Source organism: Pleurodeles waltl, chromosome 1_2 (assembly GCF_031143425.1).
Source record: "Pleurodeles waltl isolate 20211129_DDA chromosome 1_2, aPleWal1.hap1.20221129, whole genome shotgun sequence".
NCBI lineage: Eukaryota > Metazoa > Chordata > Amphibia > Caudata > Salamandridae > Pleurodeles > Pleurodeles waltl.
This window is the reverse complement of record NC_090437.1, coordinates 1,038,046,245-1,038,063,709: the sequence shown is the minus strand read 5'-3', so window position 1 is coordinate 1,038,063,709 and position 17,465 is coordinate 1,038,046,245.

Genomic DNA, 17,465 nt, shown 5'->3' with positions numbered 1-17,465 from the left:
TGTGATTTATATGTGAGTCAAAGATTCGTAAACCAATATACACTCCACAGCAATACCCAAAATATCAAGCAACTCAAGAAATGGTGCATTAATGGTTAGTGGCCGTTTGCTCTGCAATATTCTAGAACACCAAGTGAAATGGACTTTGCGCGTATGTTAGTTCGGATTAAAACATTAACACTCCATGTGCATTAGCGATAGATGGCCTTACCGTACAGAACACAACCTGTTCTGTGATTGCGCGCACTAGGAAACAACTTCCTAATTCCCACACGCGCTCCGCTGAAGAGGTGGAAACGTCCAGGAAGACAGAAGACGCTTTTTTATCGCAGCCGCGATAATACTGGAGGCGAAGAGGAGATGGCTCTTCTAAGCCAGAGCCTTGCAGAGGAGAACAAAATCGGCACAGGAATCAGCTGACCTTCAAATCTGGAAAAAGATAGCAAGCATCGGTTGTTGGGCGGGGCTAGTTTTATACTAGGTGCCACACCCAAACGGCCACACCCAAGATGGTGGCTGTACAGCCAGCTGGGAATTGTAGTCTCCTACAGACTACTGCAGAAGCAATAGAGAATGAAGCAGCACAACTCTAGCACACAACTATATAGACCAACAAACATTTGTCTAAAAATGCAAGACATGCCAAACAATACCATCAGATATAAGGTAATAAAACAGTTTAATACGAAAACGAGCAATGAGACCACCAGTTGGCTTTGCAGGCAGCTTCATGAGCTTTCCCACAAGATGGTTTGGCACACAATGGTAATAATGGGCGCGCAGGTAACTTAGCTGGGGTGGGCCCTAGATCGTGCACCAGCCTTGTTCTGACAACCTTACTTTTCAGATTTAACCTAGTCTGGCATGACCAGAAAGCCCCGGTTGTCGCTTTATGCTTCTAAGCATTACAACTAAGTTTATTCTTTAAAAAATCATATCTTGACTTCTACGTATTGGATTTTTGTTATTTTGGTCATTTTGTTTTGTTTATAAAAATATAATCTATTCTTCTAACCTGGTGTGGAGTCTTTTCTTGATGTTTTCATTGTGTTACTGTTTGAAGTGTTGCACAAATACTTTATACATTGTCTATTAAGATAAGTCTGCCTGCTCTGTGCCAAGCTACCAGAGGGTGAGTACAGAATTATTTAGGGTGTGTATCTGAGTTACCCTGACTAGTATTGTGATTTCTACTTTGGCAGGGTGCATACCTTTGTCAAACAGAGACCCGTTTTCTGATATTTACCCTCACTAGGATTGTGGTTGCTGCTTGACTGCGGCTCACACCTCAGTTAACCACTATCCCAATTTTAACTACATTCTGTTCAAACTTTAACTTTTTTTGTTTTATATACTGTAGGTTGTGTTCTCACATAAAACACCTTATAGATTTTGTCAGTGAATAGCCTCAGTGATTTGGGCTACACAAAATATTAATGTAAGGACTCCTAATGTAAGCATGACTGAACTGTTGGGTACTTCCCAACAGGTCATTTTTCACAACTGAAATGTAATTTTGAGGACTCACTGCATGAACGCAGGAATAGATCTCAGATATTGTATCTTCTCAGTTTAAAATGTACCAAGTGCTAATGAGAGTTGTGAATGAACCCCTTCGCTGCTGGGCCTTCCCCCACAATGCTGAGCCCTTTTTTGACTGTAGTTTTGCTTAGGGCTCCATGACTTCTTTTCTAGATTAGGTACCCATGCCAAATTTGTGTCCTTTTTTCCAACATCATGAGTATTCTAAAGATACCCAGGATTGCAGGAGTTTTCTGGAGGGGACCAAGAAAATAGGCAAAGTATAGCAAAATTATGTGTTTTTGGAAAATAAATAGGGGAAAATGCTCTAGGTAAAAGTGTCTGATTTTTTTTCTCCTAAAAATGGCATCCATGAACAGTTTACTGTAATAAAGTCACCATCTTAACAGCCTTCAGGAACATGCAGAGCTGAATCAAAAAACTTAATTTTGTAGCACAGTTTTGGCATTTTTCCAGTCGGTAGCCTATTTTCCATATTTTTTGTGCCCTCAACCTTCTACCAGTTTGTGGTAGAAACCAGTGTGAAAGCTATGGGTGATCCAGAAAAGCTATAAATATTTTTAAAATTGACACAATTCTGAATTCAGTAAGGAGTGTGTAGATCCTGCAAGGTTTTGTTCAGGAATAGTACGGTTGAAATAAAGAAATAAGAAAAAATGAGTAGGAAATAATGGGCATTTGTGACAATATTTTCATCTGTAACCTTTTGTCACTATGGCAGATTGACAAAAGCAATATACCATTACGTCTGCTGGACTCTTCTGGTTGTGGGGATATATAGGGTTTGTAAGTTCTCTAAGAACCCAGGGTACCCAGAGCAAACAACTGAGCTGCACCGCACAATGGGTTTTCATTGCGTACTGTGTATAGACCAATTCTTGTAGCAAAATAGGCAGAGTGAAAAATGGGTATAAAGAAAATGAAAATATTTTTTAAATGGGCCAAGATATGGAGTTTAGAAGCAGTAGTTATTTCTACATTTCTGAATTTGTGGGTACCCAAACTAGCAATTGATTTGGAGGGTATTTTTCAAAATCTCATCTTTCTATGTACTAGTTTACATTTGAAAGGCACAAATGCAGTGAAATCCAATTACTACTAAAAAATGTACTATACTCCCATAAGTATCCCAATAAAAATGGTACCTTAATTGTGTGGGTAGACCTTGTACCCGCGACAGGAAACGGCCCAAAGCGCAACATGGATGCAACATTTTATCACCCAAAACTGACCCTCTTTTTCCAATGTGGGTAGCTATAGAGTTTGGACAGTAGCTCAGCTGACATCTAGGGAAACCTAGCCAACCTGTACACATTTCAAAACTAGACACCTAGGGATTTCTAGGGTGGGCTGACTTGCATGGCTCTCACCACGTTTTGTTACCAACAATCCCTTGTAGACCTTAAACTTTGACTAAAAACACCTTTTCCACCTATTTTTTTGATGGAAAGTTCTAGAATCCCTGGGAAGCCACAGACTTATTTCCAACCGACATTCCTCCAAGTCTCCAGATAAAAATGATACCTCACTTTTGTGAGTAGAACTCCTGCCTGTGACAGGAAACAGCCTAAATTGGGAAAATGGACGCAGCACATTTTTCCATCCAAACCTGACCCTCTTTTTCCAACGTGGGTAGCTCTAGAGTTTCGAAACTAGCTCAGGTGACACCTAGGCAAACTTAGCCATCCTGTACATTTTTGAAAACTAGACATCTGGGGTTATTCAAGGTGGGCTGACGTATGTCACCCTTGCCACATTTTGTTACCGAGAATCCCTTGCAAACCTCAAAAGTTGATTAAAAAAACACATTCTCCTGACATTTCTGTGATGAGTCTGCACAAACTTCTTTCCACTCGGCAATCCTCCAAGCCTCCCAATAACAAAGGTACCTCATTTGTGTGGCTGGGCCTAGTGCCTGCAGCAGAACAACTCAAATTAAGGTCAAGGAGGGTCCCTTTGGGAGGACTCCCATTGATGTCAGTTTGATCAGTTCCTGTTGCAGGCACTAGACCAAGCCACACAAGTGGGGCAGCATTTTTAGTGAGACAAGTGGAGAAATGCTGGGTGGTAGACGTTTTTTGGTTTTCTTCTGATTCTGGAACAGTATGGCACAGAAATGCAAGAGAAATGTGTGATTTTAGTCACATTTTGAGGTTTGCTGGACATTGTGGGTAAGAAAACTTGTTGGGATCCCGAAAAGGCACACCACCTTGGCCTCCCCTGGATGTCTAGTCTATGAAAACATCTAGAGTTGGTAGGTTCCCTAGAGACAATGTACACCCTGACAGAAAAAAGACATAAAAGGCAAATATCACTGCACAGCCATCTATTCCTCAAGCACACACACACATAAGGGTTGGATTTGGCATGAGGGTGAGTGAGGGTCCAAAATTTAACATTTTATTAAAAAGCGATTTCCAAAAAATGAAATACACTTTTAATAATTGAAAGGTTAAAATACTGAACTAATGACTCACAGCTCGACTGCTGTGAAGCCATGTCAAGAAACCAACCGCTTTGGAGGCCATTTATATACCTTTCATTTGTGACACACACAAGACCATTCAGACTACCAACCATGGGCCCAGCACATTTCAACACTCACATCAACGGACAATGTAAAGACAATGTCTACCCTGTCAGAGAAAGACAGAAAAGAAAAGTATTACTGCACATACTGGTTGGATTTGGCATGAGGCACATTACAACATTCACATCAACAGACAGCGCCATTCAAGGGCCCATCATGTTTATATGCTCACATGACTGACACAGCAATCATAACCACTGGTGGCTGAAAGAGTGTGTGCACTGGCTTTTGGCTAGTAGTGTGTGTAGTGACTAGCAGCAAGTCACTACTCCCGCATTGCCAGCCAAATTCCACCTCACACCCACAGCCAGCCAAGTGCCAGCTCCACGCACTGTCATCAGCACACCACCAGTCCGTGTGTACTGCCACTCAAGCGCTAGTCCATGCACACTGCCAGTTAAGCGCCATTTCACGCACACTGCCAGTCAACTGCCATTCCACACACACAGCTATCACATCTTTTTTTTAACAAAAAAGAAAACACAAACCAATTGGAAGTAGATTCAAAACTATGGGGGTCATTCCGACCTTGGCGGGCGGCTACCGCCGCCCGCCGGGCGGAAACCGCCATGTGGCCGCACTCACGCGGCCCCCATTCTGACATTCCCGCTGGGCCGGCGGGAATTAGGCTGCAACACAGGAGCCGGCTCCGAATGGAGCCGGCGGTGTTGCGGCCGTGCGACGGATGCAGTTGCACCCATCGCGCTTTTCACTGTCTGCTATGCAGACAGTGAAAAGCTTGCCGGTGCCCTGTTAGGGGGCCCCTGCACTGCCCATGCCAATGGCATGGGCAGTGCAGGGGCACCCGGGGGCCCCAGGACACCCCTTACCGCCAGCCTCTTCCTGGCGGTGAAAACCGCCAGAAACAGGCTGGCGGTAAGGGGGTCATAATCCCCAGGGCAGCGCTGCTTGCAGCGCTGCCATGGCGGATTATCACCGCCGGGGCAGAAACGGTGGAAAACCGCTGGCCCCGGCGGTGCGACCGCGGCTTTACCGCCGCGGTCAGAATAGGGAAGAAAGCACCACCAGCCTGTTGGCGGTGCTTTCAGTCATTATAGCCCTGGCGGTCTCGGACCGCCAGGGTCAGAATGACCCCCTATGACTTCAAACACAACAGCTCTAACTAAATACACCACACTAATGCCAACCATGAAATCTGAACAAAAAATATAAAATGATACAGACCAGTCAGTTCACCTGTATGCTCATGGTTGCTCCCAATAACTCTGTTGAGTGTGGTACAATTTAAACATGTGGACACACATAGCCCAGGTTCAGAAGGACAGTCAGGGCAGTACATATAACTCTTCTTCCACGCCTCTTTGGAAGAGAGAATCTACATGTCCTACAGGGATTGTTTTTTTGGGAGTGGGAGGAATGTAAACAGCAAAGTGGTGATCTTTCAATCTAGCCACATCCTCCACCACTCTAACTCTAGGACACTTGCCTGTTTCACTACAACAAGGCTGCCCATCACAGACTACTGAAACTGAACAAATGTCATATTTGACTCTGGAGAACAATGATGAAGACAACAAAAGCTTTGAAGGTTGCTAGATTTAAAAAATGAATAGCTAATTTCTTATACTAAATGTAAGCCTTACAAACAGCAGTATAAGGTTTCAATATCTAATCTACTCTATCTTCACCACCCCTGTGCTTATTGAAGTCTAAAATGCACAGAGGTTTGCACAGTTTAGCAACGTGACCACAAACAGTCACAGTGAAGTACTTCTATCATGAATAGTAGTCAGCATGTAAACATCTCTCCTGTTTGAAAATTTCACAGCTAGAAGTTCAGCACTACGCAAGGCACTGCACTGTCCTCTCTCAAGTTTTTTATAAACAAGGTATTTTCGGTAACCTTCGCAGTTCGAGCGGACTATGCCACAAGCAAAGTTTTCCCCAATGTGGAGGGGTGGGAGCCTACCCCCATGAGTCCAGGGAGGTGAGCGCCCTCACTCAAAAAGGGGCAGCGGCAAAAATCGAATGTATACATAGCCTGCCTAGTGGGCAGAGCCGCGTTCGGGCAATGCTGGGAGGAGGCAGACACATCATGGGTTTGTGGTCATTGGCCCCTGTATCACTCCGTGGCAGCCAAACGGAAATTGAGGTGCCATGCCCCATGTCTGGGCATACTTTTCGGGGACGCCACTAGTACCACACTGAAGGGGCACTTTGTTGGGGCTAACTGCATGATGGTCGGCATGACGGAGAGAAAAACCTCAACAAAGGTCCCGTGCCTATCTAGCCTTGAGTTCCTACCATAATCCCAGGTGTAGGAGCGCGGGTGCTCCTGTTCCCAGCATTGGAGATTCTAACAGGAGAGTGTGTCTATTATGCCTATGCCTTATGGAAATGGTCCAGTCATGTTTTGGTTTAGGACATGAGCAATAGGAGAAGGTTTGCTCTATTTGCGCCCATAATGATATCTTGGCATTCATGACAACAGGTTTATTATGAGGTAAATCACATGGAAATGTTTCTTCTTAAATGCCTTGATGGTGGTGTTTTGGCATTTCTGGTGATATGTTTATCCTGACCTGTGCATTTTTAGTGATAATGACAACCTGACTACTGCTTGTGTTGCAGAATACCAGTAACCTCTATCTTTACCTGACTACTGCTTATTGTTGCAGAATACTAGTAACCTGTGTAATGTTCTGACAACTGCATGTGTGCAGGGTATGACTGATATGTCAATTTTGAACAAATCCCTGAGCAATTGCAGACCAGTGTAGAAGTTATCTATGTATAAATGGTGACCTTTGTTCAAAAGTTCTCTACTAAGTTCCCATTTTTTCACCAACTCAGAAAGTAGATGGACAACCATCAGGATCAATAGTGGAATTCCTACCAGTGTACACTCTGAAATTATAGACATATCTTGTACTACTGTCAGACAGCATATACATCTTAATTCCATAATGTACCCTCTTGCTAGGAATGTACTGCTTAAAAACCAAACAGCCCTTGAACAGTACCAAAGACTCATCCACAGCTATTTCTTTCCCCGGAACATAGATCTCTGAAAATCAATTCACAATGTGATTAAGGACAGGCATAATCTTAAAAAGATGGGCACAATCAGGGTGACCTCGTGCCTATGCTAAAGCATTACCAACAAAATGCAGCATCCGTAGCAGAAGCAAATACCGATCACTACTCATGGTTGCAGGAAATATAGCCGTTGCCATCAAGGGATTGGTAGACCAATATAGAGATGCTGATTGCCTCTTTGTCAAACCCATCAACATACTTAAACCCAAGAACTTCTTCAACTCATCCATATTTGTGGGAATCCACCGGGTAGCTCTACAGCAGGGTTTAAGTCTGACACTGTTGCCCCTCAAACACTCTTCAACATACAAATTAATCTGGTCAACAATCTCATCTAAAAATACATTGTGCAAAACAATTGAAAAAATGTATAGGCAAAATATTTTTAGTATTCACTCCACACCCTCCAACACCAGTAAAGGTAGGCAATGCCGGCTGCATATTGTTTGGGGCAACCCAGAGTTCAGCATTTCCAATGGGAAGCCGTTCAGTCCCAGGATGCAATCCAGATGACTCTTGCTGCACTATTGCCACATCAGTGCCCTCCTCTAAAAGAGGCACTTTCTCTACACTGAGAGTGGCTTCATCATCAGTTGATCCCTCTCGGACAGAATCATGCACATCCTGCTCAGGTTCACATGCAGAGCCAGTCTCATAATCATGGTCAGAGGGAGATTTGAAAAGCATACCAACAAACTGCTGAACAGTAATCTATGGCTAGCCATAATCCTTATTAATAAAAGTAACTTGACAAATAAGTCAACTATAACCAACACTGTATAATATAAGTAATAAACAAAGTGTGCCTTCATCAAACAGAAAGTAAAACTAATGGCATATAGTAGCCTGGAAGGAAAAAGTACAAAGAACACAAAACCCTATATACTCAAATACAATACCACTCACTTGCCAGAGACAGCGAGACTCAGGATCACCTGCACCTATTCTGCACAGACACATCAAGCTCCAAAGATATCCCACTACAAAAGAAAATTAAACACAAACAGCACAATAAACATTGTGCACAAATCTAAGGAGAATTTCACACACAATAAAACAGAAGCTAAATATGCTGTTATTATTACACCTCTTAGAAAGAACTTATTCATGCACGGCAATGATACTCATTTGAAGTAAACAGTACAATTTTTTTTTCTTACAAAATATATGCAGCTACACAAACTGCAGATCTGCCAGTGCTGAACCCCACAAGAAGGTTTCACAGGAAAGGAAATCAAAAGCTTTGCACTAGAATTAAATGAAGAAATAAAACAGTACCATGTACCAGTCCACACACCGCCAGTCAAGTGCCAGTCCACACACACCACCAGCTGAATGCCAGTACACACACAACCAGCCAAACTCCAGTAAACACAGACCATCAGCCAAACTCCAGTTCTCATACACAGAAACTTTCCTGGGGGGCAGATGGACCTATTAATACATGGTAGATCTGCCCCCAAAGGGGTCAAAAATGGGCAAAACATTCATCCACAAAAGGGGAGCGACCCTTGCCCACGGGGACACTCCCCAAAACAACAAAATTGCTAATTAAATAAATACCTGGTGGTCTAGTGATGGGCCTGATAATATATGGCACATCTGCCATGAAAAGGAGCAGAATCAGCCAAAACATTTACCCCCCTGAAGGGGAGCGACCCTTTCCTAAGGGGTCACTCCCCAAAACAACTATTTAGCCAAAACTAACATTACAGGTGTCTAGTGGGCATTCCTGCAGCCTGAGCGCAGCCCAATCCACAATAGGTCAGCTGAAATGCATTCCAAAGAGACACCGTGGGAAAGGAAAACCCTTTCTCCTGATGCCTCTTTGGGTGCCCCAAATCCTACCCAGTGGAAAAACACCTACCACTCCTCCAACTGCACTGGATCACACTGAATTTTCCCTACTGTGAACTCTCCTACCAGGAACTAGGGGCCAGATTTATCAAGGCTTTGTGCCAGTACAATGGCACTAAAAGTGACCCAAATTGGCTCAAAGTCTTGAATGGAGATTTACTTTCCATTGCAAATCTTGATTTGTGTGAGAATGCATCAATGTGGTTTCCCATAGGTGGAACATATGAATTTCCCCGAAGACCTCCTATGGTTTTTGAAGGAAAGGCCTATTTACTCAAAAAGATAGAAAAGGCTTTGCCCAAATATCGTAAGCCTCCTTGAGGTAAGCATTACATTTATGTAAAGTTTTCTTTTCTCAAAACGTTCCTAACTTTGGAGTTGCACGGACTGTACAACACACAAAGTTAGAAACATTTTGAACTATATCTAAGCATAACATTTTATACTAGAACTGTGCCCCTAATTACGAATGCAAACATCATGCACACACCCTTGGGCACACACTAAGGTGGGAGGTGTGTGAGTGTGGCACATGGCAACCTAAAGTGTGAGAGCACAGCGGATGACAGAAGTAGTACCATATCTTTGTAAATGCTTGAGAAAAAGGGCCTCTTTCTGCAGGGTAACCCCCATTTTATGTGCTCTGAGGTTGCTGTGTTTTTTTAATTCCACACACTTGGACACTGCAATCCAGTTCCCAGTATATCTGTTCTAACCCTTAAAACATTGCAAAATTGGCCAACTCCTAATTGGTATAATTAACTTCCCAGTAAACTCAAAGCACATGTTAGAGGAAATACATCAATACAATGGAGAAGTTAAATGTCACCCATGGGCTGCAGCGCATTTTGACCCATCTAGTAAGCTGACAAAGGAAACATGGCTTCAAGCCCACCTGTGTAGCTTGACTCATGCAACTTGCAAACCTGTGGATAAACCTATCAACATAGCCCTTCTGACAGGAAAACACCTTACTTATATACATCAAAGATGTCATCACGCCTAAGTAGGCTTTGTACTTCACACAGTAGACTACCTCAGTGTTACTTTGAACAGGTAGTGGGCTGAATATTACAACTGCTTTTTCTCTCAGACTACTAGGCAGTTCTGTTTGCACATGCAAGGTGACCAATTCTGCACTTCCCTGGAATGAGGCACAATGTCTGGGGTATGATGATTTGAGTCACACCAGACAATTCTGGAAACACATGAAGAATTCCAATCCCGTACCTCACTGGAATGAGGCTCAATGTCTGGTGCCTGATAACTTGCGCCGTACCAGACAAATCTGAACAAACACAGAAAGTTACTAATGCCGTACCTCCCTGGAATGAGGCACAACGTCTTGTGCGTGATGACTTGAGCCACATCAGACACTTCTGGTCACAAACACAGAGGCACAAGTTCAGCGGTGCAGAACGAGGTAGAATCTGACATTGCTCTGGGTACATCCTCATCTCCAAGGGTCACAGCCTGTGAATCAGACACTGCACACAATAAGTATGCAGTCAGGTGTTGCACAAGAGAAATATGGCATGCTTGACAAAGGCAGGTCATTTGGGGTCCCACAACCAGTGAATGTGCTCACTTCCAACAAGACACTTATGCGAGTCATAGCTCCATGATGAAGGGTCACACTCATTGAAAGCAGGCAGTGCTTTGAAAGCTCAGCACCAGGCAAATATGGGCTACAGGCACAATACTCAGTTCCACGCCCACACTGCTTCTACCAGGTGATGTCCAGCAGACGATGTAGGTAGTTGAGAGGGCACCGCTCTCCAGATGACACATGTAGAAGGTGTAGGTCCCTCAGAGGAGGTCTTCGATGTCCCTGACACCCCACAAAAGAACAGGGGGAAGCCAACAAGCCCCTGGAGAGCACACTTCGGAGTGCCATACAGCAACAACCAGTTTGCCTAGCCCAGCCATGATGCAGGAAAGGTGCGCGGTCCCTTCCTAGGGCAATAATAATTCCTTGTGCACAACAGATTCTTCTGCCAGTTTGCACCTCATTCCTGCAAGTGTATCCCTACTTTGCTGCAGTGTGGCACCAAAGTATATACTGTAGCGTTCCTTTTAAGTTGTGGGACGTTCAGAGGGTTCCCCTTTAAACCGCAGATGTCTCTCCTAAATTTCAGTCCTGTCTGCCATGGGGCTGTGAAATGCAGATCTTAATCTTTAGTTGGGACCATGATCTGGCTGAGAGGCCAAGGGGCATATTTATACTCCGTTTGCGCGAATTTGCGTAGTTTTTTTCGACGCAAATTCGACGCAAAACTAACTCCATATTTATACTTTGGCGTTAGACGCGTCTAGCGCCAAAGTTCATGGAGTTAGCGTCATTTTTTTGCGTGAACACCTTCCTTGTGTTAATGATATGCAAGGTAGGAGTTCCCGTCTTAAAAAATGACTGCAATGCATATGCGTCGTATTTAAACTCCCGGGCAAAAATGACGCCCGGGAGTGGGCGGGTCTAAAAAACCCGCATTTGCGCCGGATTTTAGCGCCTGGGTCAGGGCAGGCGTTAAGGGACCTGTGGGCTCAGAATGAGCCCAGAGGTGCCCTCCCCTGCCCCCAGGGACACCCCCTGCCACCCTTGCCCACCCCAGGAGGACACCCAAGGATGGAGGGACCCACCCCAGGGACATTAAGGTAAGTCCAGGTAAGTATATATATATTTTTTTTTTGTGGCATAGGGGGGCCTGATTTGTGCCCCCCTACATGCCACTATGCCCAATGACCATGCCCAGGGGACAGAAGTCCCCTGGGCATGGCCATTGGGCAAGGGGGCATGACTGCTAAGACAGGAGTCATTTCAATGGGGGATGGGCGTCGTAAAGAAATGGTGCAAATCGGGTTGTGACGATTTTTTTGCCTCAGCCTGACTTGCACCATTTCTGGACGGCCATACGCCATTTTCCCCCTACGCCGGCGCAGCCTGGTGTACGTCGTTTTTTTTAACGCACACCAGACAGCTCCGGCGGCTAACGCCGGCTAACGTCATTGAATAAATACGGCGCCCGCATGGCGCTTCAGAATGGCATTAGCCGGCGCTAATTTTTTTGACGCAAAACTGCGTTGGCGCAGTTTTGCGTCAAAAAGTATAAATATGGGCCCAAGTGTCACAACCTCTCCCTCCAATCTATCCAGCCAGGTCGACCAATGGCAGAGGTCTTCATCCCAATTGTATGCCTACGTTTTATAGCTGTTGCTGGGGAATGCACAGACCCCACAAGTCAAATTAAAAGGCACAAAAAGCGTTTTAGGTAGAGAAATGTCCACTTTCTAAAGGTCAAGATGTTGTGTAGTCCCAGTTGGAGCTATTATGTTTCTAACTGGTATACTAAGATTTTATCTTTGAAAATTCGTATTTTTGCTTGTGTATGTTGGGTTTTTGTTGGTTTGATCTTGTTTTGCTAAGGTAAGTATTTGCTATTTTTCAAAACTGGTGTGGAGTACTTTTGTCGTGTTTTCACTAGGTTACTATGTGTGTGTGTGTGTGTGTACTGATACTTTACACCTTGCCTCTGAGATAAGCCTGACTGCTTGTGCCAAGCTACCAATGGGGTGAGCAGGGGTTATCTTAGCTGTGTGACTCTCTTACCCTAACTAGAGTGAGGGTCCCTACTTGAGCAGGGTGCAAACCACTGCCAACTAGAAACCCCATTTCCAACAACACACATTAGTTAACACAACATGAACATCAGGTAAATCTGGGCATAAATCACATTCAGAAATATTGCTAGGCCCAATTTTGTTAAAACAACATTAGCAGTAGGTACGTGTTAGGAAAATAATACTTTTCCTTCCCACACCCTCATGTGGTGCCAAAATGTTGTCAGCACAAGACCCAACCTAGTGATTACCCCAATTTAGTATCACACAGTTATATGGTGCACCCCGGTTCACAATGATAGCAGCAATGTGTACATGCAGAGAACAGCAGCACTTTTAAATAGCTTTGCAGCCTAGGCTGCACAGGTAAAACCCAAAGTCAACCGTGATAGTCCTCTGACAAAGAAACAACATGTATAACAGTCCACCGGGTGGTGTAGTCAATTGCAATCACTCCGACTTGGTCACTCTGCACTGCTATGTGATGCCACGCATATCAGGCAGGCTAGTAGTAATTTCGCTAGTAGACCCCCTTCTCGGTCTAAACCTACTTCCACCCTCAGACCAGTTCTTATTACGCTGTCCTTCATAAACTTGGTATGAAAACACCCTTTTCCTTGATACTAGGCCACTCGCAACCGGAATTACATCTATTCAGGATCATGGGGCAAAGGTGGTGGGGGAGAAAGTGATAACGGTTGTTAAGACAATAGTCGACAAATGGGGATCTGATCACCACACAGGATGCTTACTCATGGGTCTCCGCACTGGGCCCTTTGGTGTGTGCCTTGTTTTGTAATGTACAGAGGGAGGGTCAGTTTGGGACACATGCAATTCACAGTGGCGCCCAACCAAGCCAGGTGCTCCAAGATACAAATGTTCAAGAAATTCCACACCTCCCAGATGGGGACACAACTTCTGGGGCACGAAGACTGGAGCTGTCCCAGACAGTACAAAGAGTTGCCAAATCCTCAGAACTCTGGAAGGAAGAACAGCATCTGGTGTGCGATGACTTTAGTCACACTGACTATTCGGATCACCCATGAAGGATTACTAATTACCGTGCCTTCCTGGAATGGGGCACAACATCTGGTGTGTGCAGCCATGTTATATGTTTTGCCCAGAATCTACCAGAACCTCTTGTCACAGATGTCTAAGGGCAACTCATTCTATACTAAAAGGTGTGCACTGGAGGTTGCATCTCAAAGGTAATTTTCATAGAGATTAGAGTGAGTGAAATTTCATTCAGAAGTCTCTGCATTAGAGGCAAAAATAAAAAGCCCAAAAGCAGAAAAACAAGAGTTTTACAGGTTGTGCTCAAAACCACACAAATCACTACTTCTTTTAGAAGCACTATTTTATTTATAGGGTTATAGGCAACCAACCAAGACTCTCCCGCTATCTCTGCCCTGGGCTTTTCTTTCATTCTGACTTCAAATGTAACCCATCTTCTTTCAGTCAGCCTCAAGGCCTTGATGCCAGGTGTTTCTTGGCCTTCCTCTTTTCCTTTTCCCTTGAGAATTCCAGGTCAGGGTTTGACTGGTGGTGTTTGATGTGAGCTTGCTGATGGTTTGACCTACCCTGCCCTAGCTTCTTTTCATGATTTCTTTGTGAGCAGGGAGTTGGAAAGTCTGCTGCAATAGGTTATTGATGGTGTTTGACCCGCAGATTTGGAGGATTTTGCTCAAACAAGTGTTGATGAATGTGTAAACTTTGTTGGTGGTGGTCACTGTTGTCCTTCAGGTTTCTGCAAAGCCTAATCTTGGTTTGCAGTGTTAGGTCATGTGAGCTCCAGATTTTCTTTAGCTGAAGTAAGGCAGCCCCTGCTTTGCCGAAGCTTGCCTTGACATAAGTATCTGTGCCACCCTGCTTGTCTATGGCAAGGCCTCAACCTCTCCCAGTTCATTGCCTGCAAGAGTGACTACAGTTGTGATGGCCATGTCAGCCTGGAGGATCTTGGTTTTTTTCCCCTGTGGATGGTAAACCCAAGTTGTGTTGATGTGGCTGCCACATTGTCAGTCGGATAGGTAAGGAAGAGTAGAGCCGAATCATCTGCAAGGTCCAGATCACTGAGCTGTGCCCAAGGTGTCCACTGGATCCAACTACTTCTTTTTGGTGTAGATGTCTTCATGATCCAGTTTATGGCCAGCAGGAAAAGAAAAGGTGAGAAAACAACCCTAAAGGACTACGGTCCTCACTTGAGAGTGTTCCATGTGTTGTTCTCCATGGACTATCTTGCAGGTCATTCCCTCATATGAGTCCAGATGATTCTAACAAGTTTATCTCGCACAACATAGTGGTGGAGGAGTTTTCAAAGGGTCAGTCTGTCCACACTGTCAAATGCCTTCACATTGTTGATGAATTTGACAAAGAAGGGGGAGTTCCATTCCATCGACTGCTCAATGATAATGCGCAATGTTACAATCTGGTCCGTGCATGATTTATGTTTGCAGAAGCCAGATTGCTGGTCTCACAACTGAGCGTCAAATTGTTTCTTTATTCTGTTCAGGATGAATCTGTTGAACGTGAGGCTGGGGAAAGGCTGCATATTCAGACTACAATTACCATTCTGCTCGATGGCCCCACGAAGCGGTCACTGGAACCACCTGCATTGGTTGCCTGCAAGAGCTACAAAGCACGTTCGCCGTCACCGCAGTGCGGGACGGAAGGCTGGGGAAAGGCTACATATTGAGACTACAACTACCATTCTCCTCCAGGGCCTAAGGAGGCAGTTATTTGAACAACTGCACCTGTTGCCTACAAGTGATACATAACACGGTTGCCCACACCCAAGAGCATGCCTGTCTTTGCCCATTATTGGCTGGAAGAGGCCCGAGCCACCACTCTTGAACCGAGGCCTGCCTTTGGGTAGAATTCATGGAAGAGTTCCCAATTAACACTGAAGAAAGTAAGGCTTATTTAAAATCACAATTAAAATGGGGAAAAGGAAAATGGCCCCCCACTGGGTATCACCAGTGCCAATCCGCCCTCCCAGTCAATGATTACAAACTACTTATCTATGGTCATGAGGGTTCTTATGACATAATTAGAACAGGTTGAATAAAGAATAGATGCAGTACAAAAACTGGCACAAAGCATCCTTCAGAGCCAATTGTGACTAATAAAAAGGGTGAGAGGCTCAAATAACATCTCTTTGATGAGCTGGCATGACACCATACAGCTGGCCAACAGCTCCTCGCCACAAAACACAAGGCAATGAGCTGAGGTTCATTCTGAGGACTATACGGAAGGACACATAATGGGAGAGGCCTCTTTGCTAACAGGTCCTCCTCCACTGAAAAAAGAGTAGGGAGGCTAAGAGTAAAATAAAATCATCTGTTGGGCAAAAGAGCAATAAAATAGGTCACTCAGCAGGCCCTCAACGCAATGTTGAAATCCCACTACAATATAAAACCATATGACTACAGGGATAAAACATTTGTGGTGATTTTCTTGCCAAAATGGATGCTTTATTAAATAACTTTTGCACAAAAATGGAAAGAAAGATTCCATCCCTAATTAAATTGGAGCTGGTGGTAGCACTTGGTAACTGTGCCATGAAGCCGTGATAGTGGTTCTTATTAACCAGGAAGCAGAATTAAGAGTGCAATCTAGGGGCTCATTCATAATTAATCCAGGAAACCAAAATGTGAGCATGGCTCTGGAAGGTTTAATGCAGCAGACTGGTCTTCTCATAACCATCAAGGCCTGGAGGATACCCCAGCAGGAGGTGAAATGCAGCAGACTGGCACTCCCGTGAACTATCAAAGGCCGGAGTAAAAACCTGCATGGAAGCTGAGATCAAGGGGTGCTAATCAAGGAGATACTTTAGTAGGCACACATGTGGTAATATTAGAAAATGTTTCACCGATACTCCCAGAGAAACCTGAAGGCACAGAAGAACTTCTGCGTCTTGGTTCTCTTAAAAAACTGGGCTCTCAGGCAACCTGAACAATAAAAGTCTGTATGCTCAGAGAGTAATAAGCTGGGCCATTAAAGAAAACATTGTTGGGAGACTGCATTTTGGTCAATTTCAGAGAACCCAGCCTTGTACAATTTCTGCTGCAACATTTGAATTATTTAACAAGCTATCAGAAGGGAGGTTGTTCTCAGCAACTGTTTTTTTTTCTATAAGCCAGCATCTGTTCAGCAACAACCAAATAAACCTGCATCAATCCGATTCAAACTACCGATTGACCTTGTCATGATTGATTGACTCTTCTCAGATACTGAGACTAAATCCTCAGGAAATGGTTCAGAGGCTAAACCCAAAATGTCTTTATCAATCCAGGATCAGCGAATATCTCCTGCTCTGTCCCTATTATTGCCTGGTTCAAATGTGGCAGGTGAGATGTGCCAGAAAGGGCTGACCATGTATGGAATATAGCGGGTGAGGTCAAAGTTAAAAAATGCGGACTGGATAGGCTTTGTGACCTCTTGTAATATAATATATATTCAGGATGTATGGATCACTGAGCCCTTCTGAATACATGGTTGTAATGCCCTATTCCAACCTGCCCTCATTGCTGTAGCTGGAAGAGCGAGGGGTGGCTTAGCAACCTTATGTCCACCAAATGTCCCTCTGTACAATTACCTCAAAAATGGTCCTCGTCCTCACTACACTATCTGGTCTCCTTAATAGCCTGTGCAAGGGAGCCCGACATTTTGATGATGTTTAATGTTTTTAACCACCATGTGCATGATAGAATTGATGAATTGGACTTTCTGGAAAATGTCAATTTGTATTTCAATAGCCTGTGTTACTGTGGGTAGAGGATTTTAATATCTTATCTTGTCAGGT